Source organism: Lycium barbarum, chromosome 7, assembly GCF_019175385.1.
Source record: "Lycium barbarum isolate Lr01 chromosome 7, ASM1917538v2, whole genome shotgun sequence".
In the NCBI taxonomy this organism is placed as follows: Eukaryota; Viridiplantae; Streptophyta; class Magnoliopsida; order Solanales; family Solanaceae; genus Lycium; species Lycium barbarum.
In genome coordinates this window covers 121,950,606-121,960,386 of record NC_083343.1, presented here as the reverse complement: position 1 = coordinate 121,960,386, position 9,781 = coordinate 121,950,606, and the positions used below count along the sequence as shown (strand labels likewise).

General features: G+C 37.3%; 1 long non-coding RNA gene across 1 annotated transcript; it reads right to left on the bottom strand.

The window, feature by feature from the left end:
* Positions 1–1,131: 1,131 nt before the first annotated feature.
* LOC132602531 (uncharacterized) lies at positions 1,132–4,323 on the bottom strand. The gene is made up of 2 exons (XR_009567814.1): positions 3,618–4,323; positions 1,132–2,858 (listed from the first exon to the last, which is right to left on the bottom strand). It is a non-coding gene; the product is annotated as an uncharacterized LOC132602531 (long non-coding RNA).
* Positions 4,324–9,781: the final 5,458 nt, after the last annotated feature.

Below are 9,781 nucleotides of genomic sequence, written 5' to 3'. Positions count from 1 at the left end.
AGATTTTTTGAAACTGTCGCATAATCTCGATTTCTCTTCGGTATCGCTACGGTTCAGTTAATTTTCGGTATTTTTTGTTAAATAATATGTAAAAGTGACTAGGAAAAATTAGAACAAGCTACTATGTATACACTTGTAGGACTTTGACAAAAACTTTCTAGACATTTTTACTGTTAAAAGGTGATGAATCAAGTTAACATGAAGGACAACAAGAATAGAGATTCATTCCACTATTTTACGGTAGTATAAAACAATATTAAGCAAAAACAAAAAATATATAATTTAGATGACACGAAAGGGAAGAAATTAATCAAGATGGAACTCAAGAACTGAGTCTACTAAGATTAATTAGTACCCAATAAAAGAAATTTAAGTCATATGAAAGGAAATATATCTAATAACTTGAAGCTTGCTAGCTAACCAAGATCGTTGAAAGACCTTATAGCTTATTAGTACTACTCGAGATGCTAGAACTAACTTTGTTTTGATAAGAATACAATAGTATAATAGGTTTCAGTGTTAGGATTTTAAACTTGGGTGTTAATTATGTTGCTGGCTTGTAATCGTTTCCATCACCCCGGATTTAAAGCAAAAAATTTAATGTTTTATTACTTCTAAACTTAATATATAAAATATATTTTAAACATATATTATTCGGTGCCATTGGATATATTTTCGGTTAATTTTTATAAAATTAAAAACCTATATAATTCTTCGGTACGGTTATATATTTATATAAAAACCGTGGTTTTGTTAAAAGAAATCTAAAAATCGGTTCGGTTCGGTTCGATCAGTTAAGTTGGTTTTTAAAACTCCATTGACACCCCTACTTATTCGTTAATAGCCGAATCTTAAATCCTAATGCTCGTCAAATTAGATTAATTAGTAGTGAAGGGTAATTTTCGCCCATTTCCGAAATTTTAATCCTCCTTTTTGAAAATTCACGTGTTTATTCAATTTGTCTTTCTCTCTTTTCTCCTTCTCTCCAACCTCCCCCCCCCCCCCCCCAAACCTCTCACACACCCCACAAAACCCAAATAAGAATCTCCATTGATAATCGTCATTTCTGCCAAAAATTCCACAAATTACTTCATCTACGACGAACTTCAATGTTCATTTTCGCAAAAAAAATAATCCATCCTTGAACATGATTCTTCGATGAAAATCAAAGTCCCAGAGCTCAAACATGTTTTGCAATCCATCAAATCTCAAATTCCTTTAAAAGCTTCTCTTACCATATTCCTTTTAGGGTTTTCTCGGTTATAGACTGTGAAACATAAATAATCTAATTGAAAACCCGACATGACTTTAGGATCGTGGAACTTAATGATTTTCACAAGGCATATTATAACATTATTTCAATTAAGAAAACATACCTGAATCTATATGTTTTCTTGAATTTCTTGAATTACCTTCAGCGGAAGTGATTAAACTTTCAGAGAAACTGATTTATCTCTTTTGCACTGCGCCTTTCTCATGTTATTTGACGGGAATAACTGTGAATTACAATTGAGAGAGAACCAGTTTCTTAAGGCTACTCTATACTCCAACTAGTGTATTTGACCGCGCTTCGCGCGGTTATTTCGTGGAAAAATATCCATGGATTTATGCTATAGTTTCTTAGTTAAATTTAATTTGAGAGATAAAGAAGAACGATAAAAATTATTCATATCAGCTATAAAAATCTCTGTTAGGTAATAACAATTTAGGCAAGTAAAATAGTGAAAGAAAAAAAATACTGTACAAAATTTGTTAGCTACGTCCTTTTGTATTCACAAAGTTCTAAATTTCTAAAAGCTCAATTTCTTCTCATACATTAATAGTGTATCACCATTCCTAACCCACAACACTGAATAGAAGGGAAAAAATAAAAAAATAAAATTGAGAAAAAATAGACCACTAAATATTTACATGAGTTTAGAAAGTTAAAATCTTTGGTCCCGACACCTCAAAGTCTCCACCTGTCTACTCAACACAGTGCTTTCTTTCTCATTTGCTTTCTTTCTCATTTAACTCAATTATAATTAGATATTTTTTATACATAAAAAGAGTTAGATTTAAATTTTATTTTTCTATTAATATTTTACATTAGTTTCTTCTCATTTTAGAAGATAAATTACAAATAAATTTATTTTATTAATCTACTAATGTTAGAATTCATTTAGATGCTTTTAAAAACGTTAGAATCTCACAAAATGGATTTAAAGTAAATAATACCGACACAAACAAATATTGCTAGATAATTGTACAATGTAGATTTTTCATAAAATTGAACTATCAACTATGATTACGAATAGGGTATAAAAGGTCAGAAAATGCATGATAATAATATATTTTAGATTCTTCGTATATCACTCACTCCACACTTTTAATGACAAACAAAAAGTAATATTTTTCTCCACAAGACACAACAAAATTAACCAAAATTCACAGCAAGGAATCATTCAAAAAAAAAAAAAACCTTATGTATTTAGGTATAAAAGAAAATTAATAAAAACAAATGATAAAATATAAATTAATTGACCTTCGTTCCTTCAAAAGTTCTCCTCTTATATATGGTTTAGAAAGAAAAATAATAAAAATATAAAATTAATTGACTTCATACCTTTTTCACGTGAAATCAATTCCGTAAGCAAAGACACTTTTTTCATCCATCAAAACTTCATTCAAAAGATAACGATGGATCAATTACCATTCATTATGATAGACTTTAAAGATTCTCTAAATTACCATTCATTATGATAGACTTTAAAGATTCTCTAAATCACAATTGTTTCAGAAAATGTCAATTATAAACGACTTAACAATATCCTCTTAAGGAAAATAATCCAAATACAACAAATACACGCATTATCAACCTGCAAATAAAGAAAAATACACCATAATTAGTTAAATTAAAAAAGGAGAACAAAAACATCATAAGTGTCTAACCCGCTAAGCACAATTCAAGTAGTTATAAGCAGATAAAGAACTCAAATCTAGTTGAAAAGCATAATATTTTCAATTAGAAATATCAATGAAAGTAGAAAAAATTAATATTAGAAATAAGTTATAACAATCGGCACTACAATTTTCAGCATCTTCAACTGTAAAGGTCTTAAACATACATTACAATAATTCAAATTCATGAACCAAACCTGTAAGCAAAGACTCTTTTTTTTTCATCAATCAAAACTTCATTCAAAAAATAATGATCTGTCAATTACCACCTATTATGGTACTCTTTAAGGGTTTTCTAAATCGCAATTGCTTCAGAAAATGTCAATTACAAAAGACTTAACAATATCCTCTTAAATAAAATAATACAAATACACACATTAATCAACATGCAAGAAAAAAACACAACCATAATTAGTGAAATTAAATAAAGGAGAAGAAAACATAACAGATTTGTAACTCGATAAGCACAATTCAAGCAATTGAAGACGAAAAAGACTTCAAATACAGTTCAATAGCATAGTATTTTCAATTAAGAATATCAATGGAAGTAGAAAATACTTAATATTAAATATAAATAATAACTATTGACTTTCAGCATTTTCAATTGAAGTGGTCTTAAACATACATTAAAAAAATTCAAAATTCATGAACCATATGACAGAAGAAGAAAAAAATACCTGGATCAGCTGTGAAGTAGTTGAAGAAGGCTAGATTTTTGAAGTAGAAATAGATATGAAATTAAGATGGAAGAAAGAGGGATGGTAGGAGAAGAAATAATTAGCCGTAATGAGGAGAGGAATAATTAGTAGTAATTGAGGGATGTTAATTATGATGTTACTCGAGAGGTGGAGAATGGATATGACAAAGTTACGTATGATAAATTTTTGCATCATCAATTGATTATGGGACATTTAAAACACACTAATTATAGTGCAACGTTAAAACCCACTAATGAATTTGTGGGTAGGCAAATGGGCTGCATTAGTATTTATTTAATAGAGACTTTTATGGCATTTTGTTTCTTCAATTTGTTCAGAATTGAGGGAAGGCAAACGGAAGCCATATAATGTTAAAGAGGAATGTGTTAAAATGAGAATTAAATGAGGGACATTTAAGTTTTACAGCATAATAAAGAGAGTTAAAAAGATGGATTTTATTTTTTTTAACATACCACGTTTAACATAATTAAGAGAGTCAAAATGAGTGAATTTTAAGTTTCTTAAACATAGCCCATAAATGGGAAATAATAGGGAAAATGCCAAAAAAAAAGGAGAAAAAAATAAATGTGTTTCTTGGTCATAGAGAGGTGCCACATAGGATTGTCTATGCCTAATTTTATATTATATATTGATTGATATTGATTGATTGATTACACATAGAGTAGATGTATTAACTAAGATACTCTTTTCTTGATGTGTATTAATACGCTTTTTATAGGAGGCGGATCACTGCGCAAGCACGACATAACATGACACGTGTCGCACATGCAGAGCTTCTTTTATGGATGTGCGACAAGTGTCAAAGGGCAAAAAGGAGGCGGATCACTGCACAAGCACGACATAACATGACACGTGTCGCACATGCAGAGTTTCTTTTATGCATGTGCGACAAGTGTCAAAAGGCTAATGACACTTTACCATGCATGCTTGACAACTTGTCAACCATGCAGACTCTTTATGCGTGCGACAAGCGTCAATCATGCCAACTAACAATATCGGGCATGTGCGACATCTATCACCCCTGCGTGGCACGTATCGTGCTTACTCATCACATGTGCTGACACGTGTCACGCATATTGATACGCGTTACATTTCTTAGCCACTTTATCGTGCATTAACACCTCCGAATAATAAAATAGTCACTTAATTCTCCACTTTTCATTAAAGTGGGAAGTTACTTAATTGCCTTAAAAATTAACCCATAAATTTTAACCAATATTCGTTAATTGTCCCTTTTATTTATTAAACCAAAATTAATCACGTGGGACATTTATCTAACAATTCCTTCATATTCCATCACCATCCAAGTATAGATTTGAGGTTCAAAATCAAGTCCTCACAATCAAATGATACATTATATGGAGAATTACTTACCATTTTGATTTCTCTCCATAATTACCTATTGATATTCCAATTTCTTCAACTATCCTGACTGAATCTCACCTAATTTTTTTGAGAAAAATGAAAAAATCCCGAGGGGGGGGGGGGGGGGGGGGAGGCAGCTATACTTGGAGAAATATAAGGAACATGTATTACACGTGTAAAATCTGAGAAACCATAATGGCTAATCCAAGAATCTAGCCGCTAACTAATAACCATATCTTCACAAATAGTAGTCCATTTCAATCATCCAAACTTTTCCCGAAGCTGAACCAGTTTTTTCCATATTCCATTTTAAGTGGGTTTAAATTTTCTGCCGCAATATTGCTATGATGTATTGGAAAACTTGGTTCTTAGTTCTTCGAGGTGATATATTGTTAAAGGGTGGTGGAATAGTACAATGGAAGAGAGGGGGATAAAAGAGAAAAAGAAAAAATAATAAAGTGAATTTTGAAGGAGGAGGATTAAAATTTTGAAAAAGTGCCAACATTACCCTTCAATTATATCAATTAATCTACTTAGACAAGGATTATGACTGTAGAGCTATCAAACCTAGCCCTTTATTTAAGCAGGGTTGGACTAAAATTTCTTTGGCCCATTTAGAAGTGAGGCTCAATAGCCCAGTCTCTATCGGCCCGCCGGCCTCAAGGGTTAGGCTGAGGCTAGCCATTGAGGCCAAAAAAGAATAATAAAATAAATTAATTTTAAAAACAACAACAACAACAACAACAGCCCAGTGAAATCCCACATCTTGGGGTCTGGGGAGGGTATAATGTACGCAGACCTTACTCCTACCAAGGTAGGATGGCTGTTTCCGAGAGACCCTCGGCTCAATAGAAGCATAAAAAGGGGGTCAGATAAGGTTAAAAGATTTAAAACGATATTGCAATGAAATAATGCAAGCGACACAGTAAAACAGGATAATCAAGGAATTCAAAGCGATATGGAAATGCAAATCACGAAAGCGGCACAGATAAAATAGAGTAATCAAAGTACAGAAAGTAGCAAATAATAACATAAATCAAAGCACAAGAAATTATAATGCGCTAATGCGCCTACTAATAAGGAAAGATAACGAGACTTATATACTAGCCTTCTACCCTAATGTGGGTCCTCCACACCTTCCTATCTAAGGTCATGTCCTCGGTAAGCTGTAACTGCGTCATGTCCTGTCTAATCACCTCTCCCCAATATTTCTTTGGCCTACCCCTACCTCTTCTGAAACCATCCATGGCTAACCTCTCACACCTCCGCACTGGGGCATCTATGTCTCTCCTCTTCACATGCCCAAACCATCTCAGTCGCATTTCCCGCATCTTGTCTTCCACCGAGGCCACTCCCACCTTATCCCGAATAGCCTCATTTCTAATCCTGTCGCTCCTAGTGTGCCCACACATCCATCTCAACATTCTCATCTCGGCAACTTTCATCTTTTGAACGTGAGAGATCTTAACTGGCCAACACTCCGCCCCATACAACATAGCCGGTCTAACCACCACTCTGTAGAACTTGCCCTTCAGTTGTGGTGGCACCTTCTTGTCACATAGCACTCCTGAAGCTAGCCTTCATTTCATCCACCCTACCCCAATACGATGTGTGACATCATCGTCAATCTCCCCGCTGCCTTGCATGATAGACCCAAGGTACTTGAAACTACTTTTCTTTTGGATGGCCTGAGCACCAAGCCTAACTTCCACGCCAACCTCCTGGGGTGTCTCACTGAACTTACACTCTAAGTACTCTGTCTTGGTCCTACTCAGCTTAAATCCTTTAGACTCCAAGGTATGTCTCCAATCCTCCAGCTTAGCGTTAACTCCGCTACGAGTCTCATCGATCAGGACTATGTCGTCCGCGAAAAGCATACACCATGGCACCTCACCTTGAATTTGTCGTGTCAATCTATCCATCACCAAGGCAAATAAAAACGGACTAAGAGCTGATCCTTGATGCAACCCCATCACAACTGGAAAGTGCTCTGAGTCCCCTCCTACTGTCCTTACTCTAGTTTTGGCTTCCTCATACATGTCCTTGATCACCCTAATGTATGCTACAGGTACATCTTTAGCCTCCAAACATCTCCATAGGATTTCTCTTGGAACTTTATCGTAAGCCTTTTCTAGGTCGATGAATACCATATGCAAGTCCCTCTTCCTCTCCCTATACTGCTCCACCAGTCTCCTCACAAGATGAATGGCTTCTGTAGTTGAGCGTCCCGGCATAAATCCGAACTGGTTCTCTGAAATAGACACGCCTCTCCTCACCCTCATCTCCACCACTCTTTCCCACACTTTCATAGTATGGCTTAGTAGCTTGATACCTCTATAGTTTTCGCAACTCTGGACATCCCCCTTGTTTTTGTATAGAGGGATCATTACGCTCGACCTCCATTCTTCGGGCATCGTTGTCGTCTTAAAGATGACATTAAACAACCTAGTCAGCCACTCCAAACCTGCCGAGCTCGCGCTCTTCCAAAATTCCCCAGGGATCTCGTCAGGTCCGGTCGCTCTTCCCCTGCGCATCCTACGGACAGCACCCTTAACCTCCTCAACCTTAATACTCCTGCAATACCCAAAATCGTGACGCCTCCCTGTATGCTCCAAATCTCCCAACACGATGTCTCTCTCCCCTTCTTCATTCAAGAGTTTGTGAAAATATGACTGCCATCTCTGTTTAATGAGAGTCTCCTCTACCAATACTTTTCCATGCTCATCTTTAATGCACTTCACTTGATCCACATCGCGCGCCCTTCTCTCCCGCACCCTGGCTAGCCTGAACAATTTCCTATCCCCGCCTTTCTCTTCTAGTTCAGCATAGAGGCGTTCAAAAGCTGCCGTTTTTGCCGTCGAAACCGCCGACTTCGCCTCCTTCCTCGCTATCTTATAAAGTTCCCTATTCGTCCACATCTCCACCTCATCCTTGCTTTCTATCAGCTTCGCATACGCCATCTTCTTTGCTTCCACCTTCCCTTGCACTTCTCCATTCCACCACCAGTCCCCTCGATGCCGACCACGACTACCTGTCGAGACTCCCAACACTTCCCTTGCTACAACCCTAATACAACTAGCCGTCCTATCCCACATACTGGTCGCATCCCCACTACTATCCCAGGCCCCCATATCCTTCAATTTCTCTTCCATCTCCAGGGCACTAGCCGTGGTCAAACTCCCCCATCTGATCCTAGGTCGATCATCCCCGACCCTCTTCTTCCTCGTCATCTTAATCCCTAAATCCATCACCAAGAGCTTATGTCGGGTTGTAAGGTTGTCCCTCGGAATGACCTTACAATCTTTACACAAACCTTTATCATCCTTCCTAAGAAGTAAAAAATCTATCTGAGTCTTAGCCGCTGAACTACGGAAGGTTACCAAGTGCTCTTCCTTCTTTGGAAAACTCGAATTGGCTATCACCAACCCAAAAGCTCTTGCGAAATCCAAAAGTGAAACTCCTCCTCCATTTCTGTCCCCGAAGCCAAAGCCTCCATGCACATCATCATAACCTCCCGAAATAGACCCGATGTGCCCATTGAAATCCCCTCCCACGAAAAGTTTCTCAGTAGGCGGTATGCCTCCCACTAACTCGTCCAAATCCTCCCAAAAGCGCCTCTTCTCCTCCTCGCGTAAGCCCGTTTGCGGCGCATAAGCACTAATAATGTTCAAAGTGGTCCCTTCAACGATCACCTTAATCGACATCATCCTATCGTTGACTCTCCTAACCTCCACCACCTGATCCCTTAAATCACTATCTACTAAAATGCCTACCCCATTCCTATACTTCGATCTACCAGAGAACCAAAGCTTATACCCGTCTACCTCCTTAGCTTTAGGTCCTACCCATTTGGTCTCTTGGACACAAGCTATATTAATCTTCCTCCTCTTAAGGGTCTTAACTAGCTCTATGGACTTTCCCGTTAACGTCCCAATGTTCCAAGAACCTACTCTCAGTCTAGATGCTCCTTTAACCCACTTACTCCTCCTAACCCTCGTCCCCGTCCCCGTCCCACAAACGAGAACATGACCCTAGTCTACCATCAATATCCAAAGCCACGAAAACGCGTTTGAACTAATAAATTAGTCAAAGGTCTAAAGTCAGCAAATGTAGCTACAAATGTATGAACAAAGCATAGATATGAGAACCGGAGGTACCAACTCCAGTCGAAATGAACCTGTTCGCCGTCGGAAAATACTGTTCACGTCGGGGGTACTGTTCACGCGGAGTACTGTTCACGCCGGGGTACTGCTCACGTCGGGGGTACTGTTCACAGCGAAAAAACCAGAAAAGTTGCCGGAAAAATTCGCCGGCGACTGAGCAGCGGCTATCCGGCAGATAAAAAGGGAAAAAAGTAGAAGAGAAGAAGAAGAGGAGAAGAAAAAGGAAAAAGCGAAAGCAAAGTAAATGTAGCCGGAAAAGTCGCCGGCGTTACCTGGTCGCCGGTATTACCTGAATGTGATAGTGGCCGGAAAAGGATCTGAAATATCAGATATCAGATCTAATCTGATCTAAATCTCAGATCTAATGGTGAAGGGAAGAGGAGAGAGAGGAGAGAGAGGAGAGAGAGGAGAGAGAAAGTTAGAGAGAGGAGGGAGAAAGTGGAAAAAAAATGCTCATCAAGGTTTGATCGTGATCTATGAAGCTACGTCGCATGTTGTTTGCTAAATACTTCCATATGAAAAAAGTGTTAAGAGTAGCTTTAGCTATTCTATAAATTAATTTTAAAAACATATAAGTAAATTATACGAAAGATA